Source organism: Canis lupus, chromosome 7 (genome assembly GCF_011100685.1).
Source record: "Canis lupus familiaris isolate Mischka breed German Shepherd chromosome 7, alternate assembly UU_Cfam_GSD_1.0, whole genome shotgun sequence".
Taxonomy (NCBI): domain Eukaryota; kingdom Metazoa; phylum Chordata; class Mammalia; order Carnivora; family Canidae; genus Canis; species Canis lupus.
In genome coordinates this window covers 45,907,371-45,931,562 of record NC_049228.1, presented here as the reverse complement: position 1 = coordinate 45,931,562, position 24,192 = coordinate 45,907,371, and the positions used below count along the sequence as shown (strand labels likewise).

The following is a 24,192-nucleotide window of genomic DNA, read 5'->3' as shown; positions in this document are numbered from 1 at the left end:
CCACTCATGTTGTTATGGTTATTTCTTTTATTGGATACTACATTCTTGGTCTTAGATGATTTGCACTAAAGGCTCCAGGACAAAGTAAGACATGGCTTCTGCTGTCCAAGAGCTCACATTTAAATAAGAATCATGCACCTGATGATGAGACAGTAGAAGACTCTCTGAAATTCCCAGTGAGTGGAATAATCACTTCTGGGGAGGAAGAGATTGGAATAGGCAGGGAGACTGTCATGCTGGGGACAGAATTTCAGATGGAGATGAAAATACTGCTAAGATTTTGATAAATACCAGTAATCAAGTCTTTATCCTTTAATTTGTAACTAGAAAATGTTTAAATAGGTTTACCCCTTGCAGTTATCTAATTTTGTCAGATTATCGTGCCTTGTTTTCCTCCACTATTAAATGGGAATAATATTGTTGGTCTTATATTATCTTTGATAATAGAAGAATAATCAAAGCAGACACAAATGAATCTTCCTGGAAGAATGCTAGCATATAGTAGTTCAATAGAAGCCACTTGATTCCATATCTGATTTAAGTTTTAAAGAAAATTAACAGCTAATTGAAGCCAAAATAGAAATAAGGTGAATAGTCACACTTAAATATCCATTTGGGTTATCAATTCACAAGATATATCCCTGAAATGATTGCTTCATCTGTAGTGTGTGTCTATGGGCACATGAGTGGTATGTATGTGTGTGCATGCATATGGCCATGGATGCAAATCAGGTCTAAAGGCAACGGAAAGAGAGAGATTCTTGAACTGTTCTGAAAGTCAGTAGACTAGCATGGTAGGATGTGAGAGGGAAGGGAGAGCTAAGAAACTGTGTGGTATGACTCTTAATTTTACACATGAAGAAATCGCAACCCAAAGATGGGAAGAAATGGATTGCTCCATGACACACAATTAGGAATGCATGAAGTGTGAATTAGAACCCTTGTGAACTCGCCCCTAGAAAAATATTTTTTCTACTACTTCAAGACCCTAAGGTGTCTCCCATAAATGATAACACTGATTATACATTTTGGCCTATTTTCTGAGTATTTAGTCTCATTTCTTAGTTTTCATATACAGTTTTAGAAACCCTTCCTCTCCTCTGGTTACTAGGGTCTTATTCTCACTTCATTTCTCATTTCTCTGAAACAGAGGAACCTCCCCACATCCTAGCCTCTGCTCATCTGAGCTTGAAGACCTTACTTGTTCTGCTAGTTACACAGTCAGCTGTGTTGACTCTGGTAGATGAGCATCCTAATCTGGCCTGAGAACCCATTTCGCCACCAGTCCCGATCAGTCTTCAAGTGACTTCCTTGTCATCAAGAGCTGTCCAATTACAAAGCATCCCATGTCCTTTACAAATTAAAATGATGATGTTTGATGTTTCCTCATTTGAACTCCTGCTTTTGTGCTGTCAGAGAGACTGGGACCTGCATAAAACCCTCCTTTTGACTGGGATGCCTGCCTGCTTGCAAGCCCAAGGACCCTTTAATTAATACCAATGAAAAAGTTAAAAGCAAAGGCAGACAGAAACAATATCAATAATAATAATAATAAATGGGTTCCTTCTAGTCCAGAGAAGCCAGAGGGAAGGGCATGTCAGCAACTTACACTGTGATATATTGTGGGAATGCAACCGCCCACCCCTGAGCAACAGCACATACCAATTATAAATATAAAACATGCTTCACTGCCTGCTGCAAAGGCAGCCTGGCAAAATTGAATGGCAAAATTACTGTCCGCCCATGTTATACTTTTCTATAATCTCATCATAATTAAAAGTTGTTGGGATGCTGTGCTTCCTCTAATCCTTTGCTGGTCTCCTTATTCTTTTGGTTTAGGATTCAAACTGTCGGGACTGGGTTACTGTGGTATAATAGTGACATGAGCCAGAAAGGACCAACAAAGTCATGTTCAAAAATGCTGGTGAGATATGAAGGAAGATGTACAGGTAGGAAATCAAAGTTGAGAATATGTGGGGGAAAGGCCTGGCTCCCAGGGAGGACATCAGGTAATGTGGAAGCATTAGGATAACAGAAATGGGGTCCCTAAGAGTTCTAGGATAAAACAAGAGTGAATCACCAGCCTCAGCATTTAGAGACATAGACAGTCAAAGGGGCAAAAGCAGAAGGTGCCCAGGAGGCTTTAGAGTTTTTGATGCATGAAGCTAGACTTCAGAACTGGCACAAGGCAAGTGGGGGTTTAGAAAGAAGAGTGCAAATGCCAATGGCATGCTAAGGTATGACACGGCTAAAAATGTTAATACTAGGACCCTGAAGTAAGCTGCCATCTGCAATCTAGTGCCATATTTTCTTGAGGAAACCACTATCTTGAAAAGATAATTCCATTCCCATGTTCACTGGAGAATTATTTACAATATTCAAGATATGAAAACCATCTAAGTGCCCAATGATAGGTGAAGATAAGGAAAATGTGATATATATAGACAATGGAGTATTATTCAGCCATAAAAAGACTGAAATCTTCCCATTTATGAAACATGAATGGAACCTGAGGGCATTATGATAATGAAGGAAGTCAGACAGAGAAAGAAAATACTGTATGATCTCACTTGTGTGTGGAATCTAAAATCACTGAACTCATAGGAACAGAGAATAGAATGGTTGTTGCCGGGTGCTGAGTGGTTGTGGAAATGGAGTGATATTGGCCAGAGGGTATAAACTTTCAGTTATAAGATGAATAAGTTCTGGGAGGTTCTAATATACAGCATGGGGACTGTAGGTAATACTATATTATATGCTTGAACATTGCTATGACGGCAGAGCTTTAATGTTCTCACCATAATAGCAACAATAACAAAATGTCAATTATGTGAAATCAGGGATGTGTTACCTAATCTTGTTGTGGTAAACACTGTGATATACATAAATCATATATGATAGATGTTGTGCACCTTACATTTACACAATGTTATATGTTAACTGTATCTCAATAAACCTGGAAAAAAAAACACAGAACATGTACAAAGAAAGTATAGCCTCCAATTGTAAAGTGTGATATGTATCAATTAGACCAAAGGGATTAACTATGCAATATAAATATCCTTACTAATATTTTACCATGTTTTATTACTACTGGGAGAAATGTGTTGAAATTTCCCACATCTCTAATGATGTTCCTGTCAATTTCTCCAGAATCGTAAAATTTTTTGCTTTATATCTTTTTAGGCTATTTTAGTGAACATGTGTGAATTGAGAATCTTTTTATATCTTCCTGGTGAATTGAATATTTTTGAATCTTTTGTCATTGAATCATGACCAACTTTATTTCTAAAAATGCTCATTGTGTTTATTAGCAATACAGCTACACCATCATTCTCTGGTTAGTAACTGCTGGATATATCCTCTTTTTCCCCTTTATATCATCTTTCAAACTTTCTATATCTTTATTAAGGTGTATCTTTTGAAAACAGTCAATAACTAGTTTAGTGTTTATAAAAAATCCTATCTGACAATCTTTGTCTTTCAATTTGTTTAGTGCACTTAAAATTATTATGATTACTGATAAATTTGGACTTATTTATATTATTTGTCTTTTCTTCAGTTTTCTTCTTTTCTTGCCTTCTGTTGGATTGATTTTTCCTCCTTTTCCCCCTTTATTATGTTATTTTTTCATCATATTTATAAACTGTTTCTCTGGTATGTGTACATGTGAGTGTACATATGTGCTTACAGTGACTATTTGCACATTCATTTGTAACAAAGTCTGGTAACTAAAATTTTTACCTACTTCCTAAACAATACAAGGGTCTCATAATATTTTAAACATGATCAGGGATCCCTGGGTGGCGCAGCGGTTTGGCGCCTGCCTTTGGCCCAGGGCGCGATCCTGGAGACCTGGGATCGAATCCCACGTCGGGCTCCCGGTGCATGGAGCCTGCTTCTCCCTCTGCCTGTGTCTCTGCCTCTCTCTCTCTCTCTCTCTGTGTCTATCATAAATAAATAAAAATTAAAAAAAAAATTAAAAACAAAAAATGATCAGCTTCCTCAACTAATATTCCATTGTTCCCTTATTGTCCAGCACCTTAATTTTAGCCAGTTTTCCCACCAAGTAGATATGTTAATTATATTATAAAGTTAATATTTGTTTAGATTTACTACCATATAATTCCCCTCTGTATTCATCCCTCTTTCCTTGCATCCCATACCTTCCACCAGGGGTAATTTTCCTTCTGCCTTGAAATACAGCAAATCATCTTTTTGATGTCACCTAAGAAGTTGTGTCAGTGAAAGGATATGAGCCTGGAGTTTCTTTGCTTGACAGTTTTTAAACAACAAATTCAATTTCTTTAATAGATAGAGATAAGCTGTGCTTAGGTCAAGTATTTTATAATTATGTTAGATCAAATTGGTTGATAATGTTCCAGTTTGGGTCTTTTATATCCCTACTGATTTTTTTTAGTCTGGTTGTTCTAGTTATTACTGAGAGAGAAGTATTAAACTCTTTAGCTTTAATTGCGGATTTGTTTACTATCTTATGCATGGGATAGGAACTGGTTTTGTCAGACTTATTTTCTGTGTCTGATTCACTGTTAGCAATGGGTCTTCTTTTTGTGCTTGAGACCCACAGAGGCTCACCCTGGATGTTCTTGCCCTGATTCCTCCTCATAAACTACTGTTACTCAATACTTGCTGCCTGGTTGGAGGCAGGGGGAGCAGGAAGGCATTCTTTGTTGTCTTGGATCAGCCTTAGTCTTAGGCAGAAGCTTTGTCCCTGGATCTCATGTGTGGGGTCTTCTCCAAGACTCTGCCTTTCTCTCTGGGTGGGGGATCTCTAGTGTTTTGGAAACAGATGTTTTCTTGTCCCTCTTTATTCCCCAGAGATAGAGGGTTTTTCCTGTTCTCTTCCTCCAGCTGTGATATGTGTTTACTTGTACCTTGAAAGTTACAGGGTTTTATGCTATTCTCCTAGAAGCTTAAGTCTTTTGTTCTGTAGGAAAGTCACAGAAGCCAAAACCAGGTGAGACTTTTTGCCTTCCCTGCATTTGCTGCAAATGCTAGTCCCCTGTCTCTTCCTGGATACTTTCTCTTTCAATAGGTTTCAGGCTAGTAAGTTGCTAGTTTTGAAAACTTTGCTCTCTGATGGCTTCAAGAAAAATTATATCTTCAAAGATTACTCAGCTTTTTCTTACTCTAAAGGTGAGAATGATTTTTTTTGAGCTTTCTACATCCTACACAGATGCCATTTGTTTTTATTGTTATAGTTTGCTAGCCTACTTTTTATGGTCTTCTGTTCCCTGAAAATATTTTCAAGAAATGTTAATATTTTTAGACATAGGTATAGTAAACACAGTTATCTCATAGTATTTGTGCAGTATTTATAAAATGTGGAAACTTTGTGACTATATTTTTGTTGTCTGTTGTTTCTGCCAGTTTGTGAACACATTTGCTTGTTTGTGTCTCTTTTTATATTGACTGGGGTTTAGTAATTTTCCTTGAAAATTTATTTGTAGTGGCTACCCAAGTTGTAGGCTGAAGATACTTTCCTCCAGAAGAGGTGTTTTGCTGGATCATCTTAAGTAAATTCATTACTTTAAGTCAATTCTTGCATGGTTTGAGGTTTCTTTCATCATCCTGGGAATTTAAAGGTTGTATATATACCATACATGTCTATCAACTTGGGATTGGACTGATTCTTTCTCCTTTCTGTCTTTCATTCACTTCCCCTCTCTTCCCTGGTTCTCCTTGATAACAAGGCAATTATCCCCCAGTTTTAGGAAGGCAGGCTGTCAGGATGAAACACTCCAGAAAGGCTCATTCATACAGACACATCGAGACACAGGAGTATGGAAACACTTGGGTCCAAAGAATAAATCCTTTATGATAAAATATCATACGTATCCTCACAGAAGATTATAGTCTGTGGAAGACAGGGAGACAAAAAGGGTCTCTTCCGGGACCCTCCAACCTCTGATATTAACCATCTCTTTTACATAGTCAATTCATAGCCTGACCCAGAAGACCAATTCCGGCGATGTAGGCTATTAATAGGAGATAACTGGCTGCTGGAGCAATGATTTGCAGGTGGTCTAAGAATTGGAGGGTAGAAACCTGGGCAGGACAGCATTACCACTTTGTTTGGGGACTAGGCTGGGAGTTTCAATTGGCTGGAATGCATTCTACCAAAAAGGTCACTGAGACTTGGCCTGAGCCCAGCTTTCCAGAGCCAATCAGTGGTTTCCTGGGCTTTTCTGCATGCTGGTTACTGAAGCCTTTTTTCAATAACCCTACTCTTCATATTCTCTATAGGCCATCACAAAGAACAAATGTTGATCTTACAAATTTTTTTTGACATAAAAATCTATACCTCTATAGCTCTCCCTAAAGCAAGACAGAGTTCAGAGTTTATCAAAATCAATAAAATTTAAGGAAAGGAGTATCATTACAGCTTGGCAAATCAGGAACATAAATAAGAGTCAGCTTTCTCCATTTCCTACCTTCTAGTAGATGAAAACTTCAAGAGCTGAAATTATATTTTTGTTGCTCAGACTTGAGGACTCCAGGATTGGTCTTTGAAATTCACATCTTGGCTTTGTTTCAATTTGTTAAAATCATGAAACAAAAGAAGAGATTTTCTCCTTCAGGGGACTTTGCCTATTCATACAGCAGCAAAACAGCCAAATACTCCTTAAGAAATTTATCCTCGAAAGCTGTAATGTAACCCTAGTCCCATGTTAACCCTGTGCTACCCTGTGCTAGATGGTAAGTGGTAAGTCTCTTAGAAAAGACTTAAGGGAGCTTACCAAGACATGTAAAATTTAGCAAAATGACAGATAAATTAATTAATTAATTAATTAACTTAAAAGAGAGAAATGAGAAAAAAGGAAGTAAATGGAGCCAAACGCCCCAAAAATGCTTCTTATGAGTTTGCCACCAGTTTGGTTATAAAACAGAATTTAGTCTCCCTTGAACAGGAAAATCTGACCAACTACACAAATTATATAATGTCTTAATAGGTAAGATTAGATGAACTGTTAAGGAGACCCAGAACTTTCCTAATATTAACACCAGCTTGTAATGTCTCTCATGGAGCATCATAAAGAAGACCCTCAGTAAAAGAATAAACAGCACTTTTACAAAAGCATTTGGGCAGTGACCCAGCACACAGACCTTGGAAAATTTTCTTACGGGTCCCCTCAGCATTGACCGATGGTACTATAGGAAAGTACAATCTGTATTTGTAATACCACAGGGAAACAAAAAGTATATAATGGGAATCCTAGGCACGAAGGAGTATTTCTGAGTCTTGGGAGATTATACAGTGAATTAATGGAAGACATGTCCCTGAAGATGGATATCTGGACAAAGGAAATGATGATATTGGAAATTAATATCTTGTACATATTTGAAGTCTTCTAAATGTATTGAACAAGGGCATCGCAAATACAGGAAATAGTTTCCCTCAATAATTCTAAGTTCTTTGAGAGCTAGTGTGGTAAGACTTTATGTCCTTAACATAGTGTCTAGGACATAGTAAATGCTTGATCAGTAGAAGTCATTGAATTAAGCCACAGTAGGAGGCAGAAATGTACATGGCTGGCACAGACAACAGTGAGAAGACTGGCCTGGCTGAGAAGGACTCTTGTTGGAGAGAGTTCAAGCATCTCCTCCTCCAAGAGGCTTTTCTTGACCACACATCTTCAAACTGAGTCAATCACTTCTCCGAAGAGCTCTCTGCCTGCTATAGGCTCCTACAAGAAAACTTCCCCATACATTCTGACCATTTGCTTACTGCTCTCCTCCACTGCCAGACAAGGAGTTCCTTGGGTACAAGGGCTCAGAATTTTACACTATTGTATCCCAAGTCTAAATTCTCAATTAAAATGTAATGAATGCATTCATAGGAATATTGGCTCTGATCACTGGATAGTCCTAAGGGGTTTGAACTCCATCCCACAGGAAGACTTTGTTCTACAGGAAAGAAATGAAGTCCCTTAAACAAGTAAGTTAAGTAGAAAACTTTTCTAGGAATATTAGTTGTAAGAATGCATACCTGGAACCATGAGGGCCAGAAGCATAGTAAACAAACACTAAAGTAAAACAGTTGTCTCAGCAGGTAATCTTTTTACATCCAAATAGTTCATGCATTAAAAAAAAGTTTGAGATGGAGTTTTGGTTAAATTATATTTCTTCCTTATACACACAAAAACTTATTTTCACAAGTTCAAAAATAAATGTCCTTATGTATATTCACATATCTTTAATATCTTTTGGGAGAAACTATAAAAACAGCATGAATAAGGCAGTACTGTAAGCTGCCATGTGGTTTGTCTGTTTTGAAAGGAATGAGGATAAAAGGGAAGTCCTATCTCTGAGGCACTGAAAAAGTTGGACTTTTTCCTACTCCAACAGTAATGTTGGAAATTCACTGAACATTTCTGTGTCTATTTCCTTATTCATTAAAGGAAGAATATAAAACAATAATAATTTTCATACCTTATTCATGAGGACCCTGAGGGCAGGGACCTTGTCTTATGTCTTAGCACAATGTAGATGATCAATATATACTTGTCTTAAGAATGGATAAATTACATAGTGAATAGTATAGTATCAGGGCAAGGAATTGACATTGTTATCAAAAATAAAACCATCTGTATGTGTGCCATTCCATTTGGAACTTCAGCCAGAAAGAGAGAAGCATTTTTGCTCGTGTCCTGGCATTTACCAGAACATGGCTGGTTGTAAGGGAGGCACAGAGGGTAGTGGTGATGGAGAAATGGTGAGACAATTTAATCCTTTATCTGGGTGCCTTGGGAAATGTCTACAGAGCCTGGTCATTTCTATAGAGTATTCTGGATTCTACCCAGCTTGCCAGAGGCTTCATGTCAACAGCCAGAATTAATGTGTATCTAATTTTAACTCAAGTGGAGCAGACATTTATTTTGGGAAGACAGGATCTTTTTGAGAATGGCTGCAATTGCCCGTGAGCTGGGTTGGAGCTGAATTTCTTGATCATCTTTCTTAGCTGGTGGGAAAACTTTATTGAACTTTCACCTGGCTATGATATGATCTCTTCCTCTAACTTTCTAAAGAATGATCAGGAGAATTTATTTGTAACTCCTCAAGATACCTTACCTATTGCACACTTCCTGGAGTCCATCTGGTTTAGCCTTCATATATGTCTGAAGGAATGTTCTAGCAGTAACCTTTGATGACATTCCCCCTCACCCTCCAGGATACAGCAGCTTTAATGAGAGGAAAGATCATTTCACTCTCTCTAATCTGAGGGTTAGAAAGACCAGGAATCCATTCTCTGAACCTCCACTTATCAGCAGCATAACCTAAGGCACCTTGGGCATGAGACCTGCTAAGAGCCTCCATTTATTCTTTTATAAAATATGTATTTATGTAAAATAATATTGCTTTTCTTGACTGTAAATATGCCTGGAGCTTATGTTGTTCATCTTACACCTAAACCTTTCAAGACATATGTGAATTATTATTCTTGGAATCTCTAAGGCTGATTCTATAGTCATTCTTTATACTTTTTATACTGCTTTAAAGATGGAATTGGGCATGAGGAAAAGAGAGATAAAGGAAATTTCCCAAGAATTTCTTCAGAATAGGGTGGCTTCTATTTAGAATCCAGTGATACCAGTAAAGACTCAAAGGAGGACAGAGTTATTCCTCAACAGGATGCTCCTGGCATATTACTCCCAGCAGGATGGGCACAGATGTGTGTTTCCTCAAGACCAAGTGCTATTGTACAGGTACTTGCAGGGTCATGGGGAAACTACATCATGAGGATTATTCCATTCAAGGTAAGAAACGTCTGCTGGAATCTTCTCTATGCCTAAGCATATGGTACATGTTATGGGAATAACTATAAGAAAATGGTCCTTGCTCTGAAGGAGTTCAGTCTACTCTGGGTATACAATATAGACACAAGAAATAATCAGAGAACAATGATAGTGTATAATCAAATCTAGTGAAATGCAACCCAAGTAGGGCGGCAGAAAGAGCAATGGAATGTGTGAAATGTCAGCTCAGGGTCCACTAGCTCTGTAACCTTCAAAAAACCATTTGTTTTTCTAGGCCTCATTAATTCATCTTTTAAATAAAGGATGGTAGGGATCCCTGGGTGGCGCAGCGGTTTGGCGCCTGCCTTTGGCCCAGGGCGCGATCCTGGAGACCCGGGATCGAATCCCACATCGGGCTCCCGGTGCATGGAGCCTGCTTCTCCCACTGCCTATGTCTCTGCCTCTCTCTCTCTCTCTGTGACTATCATAAATAAATAAAAATTTAAAAAAAAATAAAATAAATAAATAAAGGACGGTACCGTGTAGCAGGTAAGTGCAGAACCCGGCCAACATATATAGTAGGCACAATCTCCTCAGGTTCCTGAAGCTGCCCACCTCCCTCTCCTCAAGGCCAGGTGGGCACCTCCGGTGTTGCACTGCTGGATCATTTGGGCCCTGTCCTCCTTACCCGCATGGGCCTGGGGGACGTTATTCACCCAGCAAGCCTGCAGTGAACGCTGACAAAGCCTGTCCTCACGGGATGCGGACACCTCTCCAGAGGAGAAAGCTGTGCTCCAAGATGGGATGGTCTTGGACACTATCACTGCCTCACAAGGAGGCTCGTGTGCGTTCACACCGCAGCACTCGGCTAACGTGGCATCTCCACCAACTCCGTGAGCACCGGCGTGAACACCCCGAGTGAGGGGCCGACTCCCAGCCCAGGGGGCCTAACCGATCCGTGGTTTGAATCACGAGGCTCTTGGTGAAGAAAACGGTCACTTACTTTTGGAATCGTTCTCGTGACCCTGTTTCGTCCCTCGTGAGCCTCCACGGCTGCCCGGACGGCTGCCCGGACGGCCGCCTCTGCCGCAGCCCGGTCGCCGCCCAACAAGCCAGGGACCCCCGGCTCAGCCCCGGGGCATGAGGAGCAGGGGGCCCGGGGGCTGGAGAGCTGGCGGAGTTCCTGGAGGGCATGCGACTGGCTGACCCGGGGTCTGGAACCCTGCACAGGGGGCGGGGGGCGTCCTTACCCCCTCCGCCGCCTCACACTGGACACCGCGCCCTCAGACCCCACGCGGCAGTCATCTTCAGGGCGCAGCCCGTGTGCGCACGTGCCGCTGAGACCCCCCCCCCGGGCGCATGCGCAGCGGCGGCCACTTCCGGCGTCACGTGAGCCCCGGGGACCCCGCGGGGAGGCGTGCGCGGCCCTGCGGCCCCTGGACCAGCCTCCTGGGTGAGTTCCCCGCTCTTGGAGCGGCCGCATCTCCCCGGTCAGCAGGGCCGGCCTCGCTCCAGCTCCGCCTCGCCCTTGGTTTGAGTGCGGGGCGGGGAGTTTGCGAACCAACAGTGTCCGAACCCACGCCGGGCGAGGCTTCCCCAAGGCCAGGGTGGGCGTGGCGCGTGTGAGCGAGCAGGTGAGCAAGGTCGCTTACTTGGAGCAGAAGCTTCACGTGGGAGAGTCCGGAGGAGGGCGTGATGCTCTGATGCTTCAGGGAGTATTTCGGCATGAAAGCCAGTTAGGAGGGGGCGCTGTGGCTCCAGAGGTTCTGCAGGTGGTGGGCCTTACCGTTCTGTCTCCACATACCCGGAAGTGAGACGTCCAAGTGACCCTGAAGTTCTCAAGCTGACATCTCTGTTCTCCCGGAAGTGTCGCCTCTGGTGCGCAGGTGCTGTGTATGATTTCCTAGGGAGATGGCCGATGTCACTCCATTCCCATCCCTTTGTAGGGAGCCTGACTTTCCTCTCTGGCAGAAAAGAGGAAAGTTGTATTGTATTGTATTGTATTGTATTTTTTTATTATTATTTTTAATATTTTATTTATTTATTCATGAGAGACACACAGAGAGAGGCAGAGACACAGGCAGAGGGAGAAGCAGGCTCCCTATGGGGAGCCTGGTGCAGGACTCGATCCCAGGACCCCGGGATTGACCTGAGCCAAAGGCAGAGAGGCTCAACCACTGAGCCACCCAGGCGTCCCTGTGGCCGCTTTTAGTTATTACTCTTCTTCCCTTGAGTTTCTGTGATAACCGAGTGTCCAGGTTTGTTATAGTTTGCAATTCTCCCCCACGTTTTCAGATCCTTACAACCCAAGACTTATGTCTTTCTCTTCCTGTCTCTCTCTCTCTCTCCCATTTTCTTAGTTTAGGGACATTTTTCTGCAGTATTTCTTCAAATGTTCCCCCTTACCCAGATTTTCTGATCGGAATTTCTGGATCAAGTTTTCCTACTGCTTAATATTTGTCTTATATTTTCTCACTCCTTGTCTTCGGTCTGTGTGAATTCAGTGTGATATGTAGCTGGCTGGTTAGGTCTTAATTTGTGTCTGTCTGTATTTCTTTCTCTTTTTTGCCATTATAGTTTTTATTTTACAATCTTTGATTCTTTGACATAGTTACCTACTCTTGTTTCATAATCTCCTGTTTTTGTTTCATAACTTTTTTGAGGAATGTGGTTATCTTCCTGAGAAAATTTAAATATTTTAAAATATTTTCAGGTTACTCTCTTACCTCTGATTTCTTTTATAGTGTTAGCTTTCTTCAGATCATTGGTGGTGCTTGATAATTGGTTAAATGCTTGTCGTCAAAAAAATTCTGCACAGGACTTTCCCACACAGATTTGCATTATCCATGAAACCCCTTTTTGTGGGATGGCAAAACAGCAGGGTCTGCCTTCATTATCCCCATGGTAATGGTTTCTCCTGTCAGTCTATATTTTGCTTTTAGAGATGGATTCCTTGTTCTTGAATTTGGCTTTGTAGAAATTAACTTCTTTCTTATGTATGTGATGATTTGGTACAAGAAATTTTTATGAAGTGCCCAGTCCAATTTCTTCAAATCAGAAATCCAAAACTACCTGTTTCTCAGATCTCCTATACATCTAAAATTCTAAAATTCTTTAAGTTCCCTTAGGTACATAACTGTATGTTGAAAAACATTGCATAGGTCTTAAATCTTTTCTTTGTTTTTCATTTCTTAAAAAGGTCAAATCAGTGTTTGCCAAGCAAAACAGCATCTGTAGTAAAATATTACAAGACAGAGTTTTTGTTTCTTTGTGTTTAGCTTTACATCTGTTTATTTCCAAACAATATCGAAGCCATATTTAATTTTTGTATGATCTAGAACTGCACTATTCAGTGTGAAAGCCACTAACTACATGTGGCTATTTAAATTTATCTTAATTAAAAAACTAAAAATTCAGTTTTCCAGTAGCACTAGCCACATTTCAAGTTCTCAATAGCCATATGTGGATAGTGGTTACCATATAGTACAGCACAAATATAGAACATTTTCATCATCACAGAAATTTCTGTTAGACAGCATATTGATTTAGATCATTGAGGTTCCAGGGATATAAACAGAATTTGTCTTTACAAATATGTGTATTTATATTTATGTGGGTGTGTAATCTCACATATAATGTTGAGTTTCTTTAGTGAATGATATTGAATATGACTAGCAAAGCACCAAGAATATAGTTCTTTAATATGGTGAATATATTTATTTAGATCCCTTAGCTAAAAACTTATTCATATGAATAGACTGTGAGTTCTTCACTGGTAGAATTCCAGTTGGAGTGGTTCCAACTCTACTGCTGTCTATGGTTTGTACTTCTCTGTCCTGATAGATCAGTAATCAGGATTGATCACAGTAATGTAAAAGACCCACATATTCCATCACTTGGGAGCAGCAACAACTACATCTTGTATCCATTTTTATCTGAATAAGAAAACCACTTCCATAAAGAAGTGTGTTAGTGTTCTAGGGCTTCCAGAACAAAATAACAGACTGGGTGGCTTAAATCACAGACATTTATTTTCTCACAGTTCTGGGAGCTAAAAATTCAAGTTTAAGGTGCTGGCAGGGTTCGTTTCCTCTGAGGCCTCTCTCCTTGGCTTGCGGATGGCCTAGTCACATGGTCTTTACTCTATGGGTGCTCACCCCTGCTGTTTCTCTATACATCCAAACTTCCTCTTCTTATAAGGACACCAGTCATTCTGAAGAAGGGCCCATCCTAACAGCCTCATTGTAACTTAATCATCTATTTAATGGTCCTGTCTCCACAGTACTGAGGTTAGAACTTCAATGTAGGAATTCAGGGGGGACATAGTCTAGCCCATAACAGATAATGTCTATAGAACTGAAAAAAAAAATCATAGTCAATTCCTCATATACTAGGAGGCTAGGAGTTCTGTTAAATTCAATTCTTTGTGTACTTGGAGGACAAGTGGAAATTCCCTGTGATCTCACCACATTATTTCCTCGTAACTGAAGTCTGTTGTGTATCAGTACTTGTCTTTCCTCACTAATGAGGAGGCATCAGAGTCTGAGAGTAAATATTTCTTGTAAAATAATGGAGAAGGTTAGAGAATAATTTTGTGATTGCCATTCAACTTTCCATACCTCACTGTCTTCCATCATAAAATGGAAATACTCGCAACTTCCTCATGATGTTGTTTTCTGAGGTAATGCCTGTGGAAACTACCTCACACAAATCCTGTTTCATAGCCCATGCCTATAAATATCTTTTGGAAACAGAGGAGACTGAGTCTGTGCTGACTTCCAGACAACCTATACTTAAAAAAATTCTTTATTAAGAATGTTTTTCTTCCATTTTCCGATAAAATTAACATGTTCAGTGTCATAAGATCCGTGTAACTAAATATTCCAGTTAGATGAACTTTAGCTTAATAAGGTTTAACAACAACTCAGGAGAATTTGGGTGAAATACATAGAAGACATTTTTCCCTTCACTAGATGACGGGTGGTGATCCCTGCACACAATTCTTGGGGAATCATATAGTTGGAAACGGCCACTATTCCTGAGAGTCTTCTCTTGGGAGCGTCCTTGTGCTCTTACAGTCCATCTGGGAGCTCCCTGGAGGAGTTGCTCCATTATATGTCTTCTTGACTAATTACATCACTCCAAAAATAACTGAGAAAAGAACACAAATACTTTTGAATTAGAAGGAAACATGAGCCAACCTCCCACCCAGTGGAGATATCCTTTCTCCTGCATCTTCTGCTTCCCTTGGGTAATCATCAGCATATTAAACTCACTATCTGACAAGAAGCATCTTTCTCTTCTAGGATCTAATTATTAAGAATTCCTAGTATATATTGAGAAACAAACCCCCAAATTTCCTGCCTATCACTTCTAATCTTGGATGCAATTGCAATGCCTCCCAGCATAGTCTTAAAAAAAAAAAAAAGCTACATTTATGGACTAGAAAAAGAACAAACTCATTGATTTAATGACAGCATTCACATTCCACTGGCAGCAGTTTTAAAATGTTGCTCTGAGGACCATCCCTGCAGTTCAAGTTAGCCCGTTGTGAATTGAGTCATTAAAGGTGTGTGGGTGAGTTGGTGATGCCAACCTCATGGAGAATTGGCTGAATGATTAATGAGCTTGCCTTCTGATTTTAGAGGTTCCCATTAATTACAAAGGATTGAGTCTTTTTCATGAAGAGTCTGTTATAGCTTCTCCTGCCACCTCCTCACTTCCTTTTAAAAGTGAGTAAGATGAGTATTTTTAATTTTAAAGTGTGGAAATCATTTCTTGTCATTTCCTTTTGGAAATTTCTGGACCTAATCCTATAATATCTGAACAGTTCTGGAAAAAGAAGAAAACTGGTAAAGGTGCCAGTGAATGTACTTCAGCAGCTTTGTCTGTGATGTCATTACCTTTATCATGGGGAGTTTCAAGGACAGCATTTATAGAGATCTTAGCAAAACTAGAATGTCAGTATCATCAGAATCATTAACATGTTGAAGAAGCATTTGCCACCATTGTCTCTTTACCACAGATAAAGTGTTAGATGAGACAAGAGTGTAGTGTGGAGTGAACTGGCACCAAAATATGGGCCAAGAAATCTGGGTTTGAATCCTGGATCTGAAATGAACTGATTGTATTGCACATAACTTTTACTGGCCTTAGTTTTCTCATCAGAAATAACAAATGGAAAATACAGATAAAGTAATGTGAAAAACATGGAAAAATCTATATAATTATTAGTCCAATTTTTATTTAACCTCCACTCATTTCTTGTCTTACTACCCTGAGGGAGGCAGAGGGAGAGGGAGAAGCAGTCTCCCTGCTAAGGCAAGGAGCCCAGTGCAGGGCTCGATCCCAAGACTCTGATCCCAAGATCATGGCCTAAGCCAAAGGCAGAGGCTTAACCGACTGAGCCACCCAGGCTCCCCTATCCATGTAATCTTGTGTAAGTTACTTCACTATCTTGATTTCATCTCTAAAATGGTAATAATAGGGGATCCCTGGGTGGCGCAGCAGTTTGGCGCCTGCCTTTGGCCCAGGGCGCGATCCTGGAGACCCGGGATCGAATCCCACATCGGGCTCCCGGTGCATGGAGCCTGCTTCTCCCTCTGCCTGTGTCTCTGCCTCTCTCTCTCTCTGTATGACTATCATAAATAAATAAAAAATATATATATATAAAATGGTAATAATACAGTTTACTTCAGAGATTGTTGTAAGGTTGAGAAAGATTTTATATATATATATATATATAGAGAGAGAGAGATTTTATATATATATATATAGTAACTAATATATATAAATATATATAGTAATTACTCAGTGTCTGGCACCTAGAAGATAGTATTTAAATTTAAGGGTATATAAACACCTCTGCTCCCTCCCTCTCCCTCTCTACTTTCCTTCCTTCATTCCATAAAAACCAGTTTCCAACCAGCCAATATGAAACATGTGATAGGGGGTGGAGGAGGTAAAATAAATAATAGATTTGGCTGGATTCAGAGTCAGGAGGGCAAGAAGACAATCTACCGTGATCTTGCCCATCTGTTACGGGATGAGAATTCTGTGAGGAATTTGTTTTCCTCTTTCATCACAGATTTTGATGGGTCCTCCTTACAATACTGTAGAACAGAAGAAAGGGCAAGGAAAGATCCTTGATCTTAAATGTCTCTATAATTGCTCTCCTACAATATCTCACATCCCAGGTCAGGACCCTAGACTGAAAATAAACAGTCGAATTATCTGAGCCACTTGGAAACAATGCTTAAAAGTTGCATTTTTGACTTATAATTCACATAACAGAATTAGGGAATCTCAGATTCTGTTTGCATGTAAACATACTGAGGGCTCACTTACTGTCCAAATTTAGCTACTTGTAAAATCTTCCCAGTAAGAATTCTCTACTATATGTAGGTCACAAATACTCAGAGCCATTCCTGCCAATCTTACAAACCCAGGGGGAGCTGATCCTGGTGGCCATAAATCTCAGGTTGCACTGGAATGGACTGGGTGAGATCCTAATTAGGCATGCATCTGAAAGATTCTGATCAGACCAGACACAGCCCAAGGTAATGTAAAGAAGTCTGCATGGTAAGTTCAGAAACATGGATGCTAGTCCAGGCTCCACCACGACTTGTTTGGGTCCTCAGGCAAGTCTTTTGAGCTTTCAAGGACTCAATTCCTCATCTTTAAAATGTGGATAACGATCATTATATCTCTTTGCCTCACAATGCTGTGATGAAGATTAACATAGATTATAGGTGATTATAGGTGTGAAAGTGTTGTATAAAAACAAAACACTATTATTATCTTTAATAATAGTCTTCTGAAGTTTTGCCATAGCTGTCCTGGGGCTCTAATCTATGGGAGCACTTTATAATGAGGTCTTTTGGGAATTCCACTAACCAAATTTCCTTGGATGCCATTCAAATTGGACCAGAATCATAGTATTAGAGAGTGTTAGAGCTGGGAGGGATTGTAATACATCTAGTTCAACCCTCTCATTTCACAGATGAAAAAAAGAAGTCGTAGATAAAGAGAGGGACTTGCCTCAGGTCACCCAGCTACAAAGTAGAAGAGTTGGTGTAGGAGCCCAATGGCTCTATATACTCCATACCCTGCAATTTTCTTTTACGTAGAGAGTGCATAAACCAAATCTACATCTCCCCTTCATCACTGTCCCAGCTATAGCTTGATCCCTCCTCAGTACTTATCTGAAGGCTTATCTAGTTCTTCTTAGCTTTCAATCTGCCTGTGCAACTTCATTCTACTTCTGGTCACTGGAAGCTTTTTGAACTACAGATCTGTTTATAACACACACACACACACACACACACAATTTAATTCCTTTAATCTTCTCCATTACCTTCAATATAAAATTAATATTTCTTTATAAAATAGGGAATAAGCTATCCAGGGATCCACCTTACCTCCAAACTCCCTTTCATGTGGACTTTATATTCTAGACCTCCTGACTTGCCATTAGGCACATGTTCATGCTTTCTCTTCCTTTCACTTCAAGAGTGATCTTCCAACTGCCTGAAGCTGTTTCCCCCATTCTTAATATGGCAAATCCCTCCTGGATACTCATCATGAAACCTTGCCCTCCATTTCCATGCCCATGTGCTTTATTCTCGCCCAAACACACCTTTATTATAACATCTCCACGTCATGGGAGCCCGGTGGGAGACAGAAATTGGGGCTGGCACAACTGACCTTAAAGTCTGTGTCAATTCCAAACTTCTACAATTCTATGCAATCATTGAGGAATGATGCTTCAGGGAAGACTTTTATGTAGCAGTAGGGATTTGAAGGAGAAAGGGATTCGGAGAAAGGGGAGAGAAGAAGATATATCAACTTTTACACGTCTGTATATTGTTTTATAAGACACTTAAAGCTGTCTGTTATCCAAGTTATATTATACTGTTCTTATAGGCAGGGCTCATGTATTTCTAATTCTTGACTCTTGCTCTCTCCCTGTCCCCATGTCTCATGCCCAAATAGAGCTTTAGATGCAGAAATGTAGTGGTGAAAATTGGTGTCTTTGCCTTAGAATATTGCAAAGAAAAATTGCTACCCTGTCACTTCTGCAGCCAAGTGATTCCACTGTCTTCTCTCTTCTTCTTTTTCTTCCTCCTCTTCTTTTAGGTAGCATCTCAGGGGAACTAGTAGGAGGAATGAAGAGGAACTCATCCAAATTACTCAGAAGGAACTGTTTAGCTGTCACTAGTAACCCCATTTATCCTAGACTAAGTGGAAAAAACTATTCTAAAAATAGGATTCAGTTATTCTAGCACAACCCTACAGATCCTACAGATTTTTAGTTTCTGCAATGTTTTAAAGCATGATTGTTGGATGTTATAAAAACCTATGAAGAAAGTGGAGACCAGTGTTATTCTAGCTATTTTCCAGATAGAGAAACTGAGTCTAAGAGGGTTCAAATTACATGCCTGATTTGAAATGCTGGGATTGGAAGCTAGGGCCCTGACTGCCCATTCTGTGATCACCAAAGCCAAAGTTCTGCCACAGATGGAGAGGGCTGAGCCTCTGCTCTGACCACCTTCTGTTCACTGCTTTGGTGAGGAAGGGATCCTCCTCCTCAAATAGTACAAGACAGTTGAGCACCTGACACTTTGACACTGGATAAATGAGGTTGATAGCAGTTAGTTTGTAACATACACTCAAAATCTGAGGGTAGAGAGAGTGGAGAGGAAGTTACACACCATGTAGAACCATATGGGGGTTGCACTTGGGAATAGAGTGAACAAGCAGAGGCACAGGGAAGCAAGACTGGTAGTTACAAGAGGGTGGGGTGAACTCTGATTCCCACAGGAGGATATTCTTGGCTCCTTTGAACAAGTCTTCAGGCTGTCAGGGAGGTGAAACTACTAGGTTGAGGGCTGAAAATTGTGTCATTGGTCCAGCTGATAGGGGAACTAGCTAGGTGGATGGCCTTTCTACCAGATGGGCAAAAGAACTCATGGTTGGAGCTCCATGGGTCTCAAATATATCAAGACAGCACATGAAATTTTAGGTGTTACAAAATTTTAGGTCCTGCCACTCCCCTTCCAGCACACACTGTATCTGTTCTGCCGAAAATACTCATTGGCATTTCCATTAGGGCTTTCACCAAGATTTTCTCTCTCACACAAATGACTGTTCATAAAAGAATTCTGTTAAGGAGCTGGCCTGTCCCTTGATGGCCCAGTAGATAAGGAGGCCTGACATTAATTTATTTGCCTAATGAATAACATGGTAAAGTCTTGGCTTGATAAGTGCACCACTTACACCAAGGTCTTTCATTCACATTCAGCTTCACAAAATGGACATCCCTGTAGAAACTAATTGAATCTTATTGGTGTCTGGGATAATGAACAATGTCAGAACACTTCAGAGATTAAAGATCCACACCAAAGGGAAGTGGCAGCAGAAGAGATTAGCTGTGCTTCCTGGAGACATCACTTGTAGCAGGATGGCCTCCCGTGGTTGGACCATGTTCCCCCACTGCAGGCACCAGGATAACCATAATACTCTCTACATTCTCTGTCCTAAAGGCCTACATGTTTGAATCTCAAGATGTCATTGAAAGCACCTGATTTCAAAGAATGTTTATGTTCAGTGGCCTGCACAACAGCTCACAGGAAAAATGTAGCTGGGTTTCCAAACAGGTTTCCAGTTATTATTAGGGTTGGATTTTGGCTCCGACACTGAATCTCCTTTATTTTTTTAAAGATTTTATTTATTCATGAGAGACACAGAGAGAAGGCAGAGACAGGCAGAGGGAGAAGCAGGCTCTCCACAGGGAGCCCGATGTGGGACTTGATCCCGGAACTCCAGGATCACGCCCTGGGCCGAAAGCAGAAACTCAACTGCTGAGCCACTCAGGCATCCCCAACTCCGAGGCTCCTAATGATTATCAGGGGTATAACCAATGGAGCTAGCTGGAAGCGTAAGATGTCTGTGTCCTCTCCTTTCTTCCTACAGATGTTGCCTCTGCAGTAAAACTTGCAAGGGGTAAGGTCACCGTAGTGGCCCCATTAACTTGCACCTTAGGGCATATAGTTTCCTCTGTTTTTGCCTTGGCTACACTATAATGGGCAAATAGAATATACAGCAATGGCAAAGGGCAGACCTAAGGAAACCATGACTTAGTGTCCAGTTAAATACTTTTTTTTTTCCTGCCTGTGCAGGAGAACAGTCTATGGGATAATCTCTCTATATGTACAGGAAACTATGTTCCTCCTATTTCTGCTGAATCAGAATATTGAAGGCAGAGGCTATGCAACTGACTTCATGTGATTTACATGTGATTCTCATGCAGTCTCAAGAACCCCTCCTACCTTTTGCATATGGAGGATTCAGAAGTGACTACACATCCAGGAGAGCTATAAATTTCAGATCAGAGGATCCTTTAAAATGTAGCAGAGCAAATGGGTCCAGAAGAGAGAAAGCAAAGTGATTTGCTTTGCTCAAAAGTCACCAGGAAAGAAAATGATATCCAAAATCAAGCATTAAAAGAACAGCTGTAATGAGGCTACTATGAATGCCTATTGATAAGAAGGTAGGTATGAACTTCATTCTACAAAAGGCCCGTTTTCCCATAGTCGTTGGTTTATTTTTTTTATTTTTAATAATACATTTATTTTTATTGGTGTTCATTTTGCCAACATACAGAATAACACCCAGTGCTCATCTCGTCAGGTGCCCCCCTCAGTGCCCGTCACCCATTCACCGCCACCCCCTGCCCTCCTCCCCTTCCACCACCCCTAGTTCGTTTCCCAGAGTTAGGAGTCTTCATGTTCTGTCTCCCTTTCTGAAATTTCCTACCCATTTCTTCTCCCTTCCCTTCTATTCCCTTTCACTATTATTTATATTCCCCAAATGAATGAGACCATATAATGTTTGTCCTTCTCCAATTAACTTATTTCACTCAGCATAATACTCTCCAGTTTCATCCACGTTGAAGCAAATGGTGGGTATTTGTCATTTCTAATGGCTGAGTAATACTCCATTGTATACATAAACCACATCTTCTTTATCCATTCATCTTTCGATAGACACCGAGGCTCCTTTTATATTCTACACCAGATGGAGCCAGGGATCACAGAGATTTTGCTAGATGGCAGATTTAGACAGATTCTGATTCCAGGGAATCCTGAGGGTGAAAGGGGTAAAGGGATGGGGTTTGTCAGAACAAATTCTATAAGGTGACACCTAGATTTCAAACAAAATAAATTTAAGAATTCACATATGCATGTACACGTTTATACCACATCCATCCATCATACAAAGTGCTCTTGGCACAATTAGCTACTTTTCTTTAGTAATTACCTTATAACAAAATTTTACTAGGGGGGTACCAAAAAGTAAAAATCACTGCACTGAATTCCTCAATGAACGTAAAATCTGGCTTTGAAGGCAAAACTCATATTGATTATTCCTAGGGCAGGAAACATCATGATGGGTTGGATTCTTCTCTTATTAAACCTCCACATGCTCTTCCACTCTGGAGATACCAAATGACTTGGTAGTTTCCTAATATGCCAGGCAGTTTCACATCTTCTTGCCTTTACTGATGTGCCCCTTCTGAATTAACTGTAACCGGTGTTCATTATGGCCATACAGCAGTGCCTTCGCCTGATTTAAGACCCAACTTCAGTGTCAGTCCTTCTTTCAGTCTTTTCCCCACTTCATCTGTCTTCAGAGAACTAATCTCATTTGCAAATCTGTCTGCCTTCTTGAATTAGCCCTCTTGGTTATGACTGGTTACAAGTTTCACCATTGAACCATGTCTTGACTGTAATCTGTTTCCTGGGGGTGGCCTCTTGGATGGCTTTGCAAGGAGATGGTAAATACACAGAATGCTTAAAGCAGTATGTTTTTGTTCCAATTGATGTAAATATGCATTGTATAGCAGAAGTGCTGAGGAGCATGAAAGCCATTTCATAGTATGAAGAAAAACTAGGATTGCAGTGAATGAATCGCAGGCAAAGGACTGACTACATTCATCTCTTGAAGCATGCCCCTTAATTATCTTATTATCTTGAAAGCACGTATCTGTGCATGACTATTTCCTGATTTTAATGGTATATAATATTGATTTAGTTAATATTTATTGACAGCTCACTGTGCCAGGAAAAGTTCTAGATGTTTTACATGTCTTAACCCATGTCATTCACACAACATTACTATATTGGTCTTTTTGCAGCTGTAGATACTGAGGCTCAAAGTACCATAGCCAAGAAAAAGCAGAGATGAGTTTTAAACCTAGGCTGTCTGAATCTGGAGCCTATGGACTTAACTATTATGTGCACTTTTGGTGGTAAAGCTGGGAAAGTCCTGGGTGAATTGGGACACATTGTTCATTCTAGCTGTGCTCCAGGATGAGGGCAACTGTGGTGCAGTCCTGAGGGCTGTATTAGTTTCCTGGGGCTGCCATAACGAAGTGCCACAACTGGGGGACTTAACAAAAATTTATTGCTTCCTGGTTGTGGCAGCTAGAAATCCGCAGTCAAGTTATTATTTCCCTCTGAGGGTCCAAGGCCTTCAGATTTGCTCTAGGCCTCTTGCCTTGGCTTATAAATGACCATCCTCATGTTCACATGGTGTTCTCTTTGTGTATGTGTTTATCTCCAAATTTCCCCTTTTTATAAGGACACCAATTATATTGGGTTAGGTTCTACTCTAATGATCTCATTTTAACTTGATTACCTCTGTAAAGGCCTTATCTCCAAAGAAAGACTGGAGGCTAAATCTTCAACATAGGAATTTGGGGGTTAGGATTCAGCCCATAACAAAGACCATCCAGTAACCAGAGATCACAGGTCAACATTAGGCCATGGAGTAGATCAAGGATTCTCCATTTTACTGCATATTAGAATCACCTAGGTGATTTAGAACACACACACACACACACACACACACACACACACACACACACATTCAGGTCCCACAGCAACCCAATTAAATAAGAATTTTGATGGTAAGCCAAGGCCTTAGAAAAATTTTTAAAGCTTCCCAGGTTATTCTAATATATAGCTGGGACTCAGAATCCCTGCTCTGTCTGAACTGAGGACCCTCCAAGCAGCAAAACTAGGAGAAAGAAAGTTGGGGGAAGGGTAGGACACAAACAAGGAAAAGGTATGACCAAGGAGCTGTATCAATAGCAAAATCTGCAACTTGGTTTGGGTGTGGAGTACAGGAGGTCAGGAGACAGAGGAAGGTGAGACAGGGTGAGGCAAAGAAGTAATGGACAAAAGCAAGGTGCAGACATGGGTACAGCTGTTCTGTCTTCTGGTCCCGGTAGGAGCGGTTTCCCAGGCAGAAAACGGGAAGTAGCTGACCAGTGGTAAAATTCAGGTGTCTGTAGGGGATTCCCTCTGCCCCTCTGATGCCTTTTATCCACATTAGGGACTCTGCCAGGCTGTGCACTGCTTCTCTTCAG

At 40.6% G+C, this 24,192-nt stretch overlaps 1 protein-coding gene and 1 long non-coding RNA gene across 5 annotated transcripts in view; one reads left to right on the top strand and one right to left on the bottom strand.

Moving 5' to 3' along the window:
• Positions 1-11,092, bottom strand: part of LOC111096750 — a 49,525-nt gene extending 38,433 nt beyond the window's left edge. For 2 of the 3 annotated variants that reach the window (XR_005362433.1, XR_005362432.1), the window contains exon 1: positions 10,447-10,715. This is a non-coding gene — a long non-coding RNA (uncharacterized LOC111096750). Of the gene's footprint in view, positions 1-10,446; positions 10,716-10,761 lie in introns of those variants that run through there. The other variant, XR_005362434.1, reaches the window with a different exon arrangement.
• Positions 11,093-11,147: 55 nt separating this feature from the next.
• The window catches only part of SLC14A2 (solute carrier family 14 member 2), a 469,281-nt gene continuing 456,236 nt past the window's right edge, over positions 11,148-24,192 (top strand). For both annotated transcript variants that reach the window (XM_038543386.1, XM_038543384.1), the window contains exon 1: positions 11,148-11,211. The gene's annotated coding sequence lies outside the window, so the exon portion shown is untranslated. The remainder of the gene's footprint in view (positions 11,212-24,192) is intronic.